The following is a 1,294-nucleotide window of genomic DNA, read 5'->3' on the forward strand; positions in this document are numbered from 1 at the left end:
GTCCATGGCCATGCCGCCCTGAACAAGCCCAATCCCATCTGATCTTGGAAGCCAAGCAGGGTTGGGCCTGGTTAGTACTTGGATAGAAGACTACCTAGGAAGACCAGGTGCTATAGGCGTAAAAAATAAAATATAAGGGATTATAAACTGACAAGGTCCTTGCAATCTGTGAGGTCAACCAAGTGTTGCCTCTCCTGAAAAAAAAAAAAAATAGCAAACAGCATAACCCCCTTCCTTTCATAGCCTACGAAACAGAAGCCCAGGGACTTTAAATGCTTCGTTTGAGGTCTCAGAGTGCAGCAGGCAAGAACCTACGCCTGCGGTTTTTTTCTGCTACATTGGACTGCTGCTGGGATTTGCTGCAAACTCTCAGATTGCTTCTTAATTGGAGTTTCCAGCTTCATTAGCTGCTTCCTGAGCAGCATGAGCTCCCTGGCTAGAATTCTCAGTCAACACCATCTTCTCTAAATTGGTGTGACCTTGCTCTTCTCCTCTCTTCTGCACTAGAATTTGCTTCAGGGTTTTGCCCAGTAGGGCAACTTGGGAGGGGATAGGGGCACGCAGGCAGTCTTTGGAGAGAGAGCGAGTCTGTTCTCAACACCAACCCCTGCTCCAGAGACTTGGGAGCACTTTACAACCACCCCCGGAAAGGGTGGCTAGGCTCAATCCTGGGTTTGCCACTAACTCTGGGTGTGAATATCTAACTCTTGGGTAAATATCTATCCTTTTTCTGGGCCTCAGAGACCCCTAAAAATCTTCCCCAAATTAGGGTTACCAGATTTAGCAAATAAAAATGCAAGATGCTTATTTACATTTGAATTTCAGTAAACAACAAAGATTTAAAAGTTTTTTTATTTTATTAGTTTCAGGCGTACATTACATTGATTAGACATTTATATAGTTTATGATATGGTCACTTCCCCCCTCCCCCCCCCCCCCGATTACTCTATCACTCATCTGGCTCTACACATAGCCGTTATAATACTATTGACTATATTCCTTATGCTGTACTCTACACCTCCATGGCTACTTTTTAACTACTAATTTGTACTTCTTCAACCCTTCCTCTTTTTCTCCCAGTCTCCCAGCTTTGCTCTCTTCTGGCAGTCATCAGATTGTCCTCTGCATCTGTGAGTCTGTTCTCATTTAGTTTGTTCCTTTTGTTCCTTAGATTCCACATGTAAGTGAAATCATATGGTATTTATTTTTCCCTGACTTATTTCACTCAGCATAATAACCTCTAGGTCCATCCAAGTTGTTGCAAATGGTAGGATTTCATTATTTTATAGCTGAG

At 43.0% G+C, this 1,294-nt stretch overlaps 1 pseudogene; it reads left to right on the forward strand.

The window, feature by feature from the left end:
* Positions 1 to 119, forward strand: LOC111742628 (annotated as a pseudogene).
* Positions 120 to 1,294: the final 1,175 nt, after the last annotated feature.

This window comes from Pteropus vampyrus, unplaced genomic scaffold, assembly GCF_000151845.1.
Source record: "Pteropus vampyrus isolate Shadow unplaced genomic scaffold, Pvam_2.0 Scaffold97, whole genome shotgun sequence".
Lineage (NCBI taxonomy): Eukaryota > Metazoa > Chordata > Mammalia > Chiroptera > Pteropodidae > Pteropus > Pteropus vampyrus.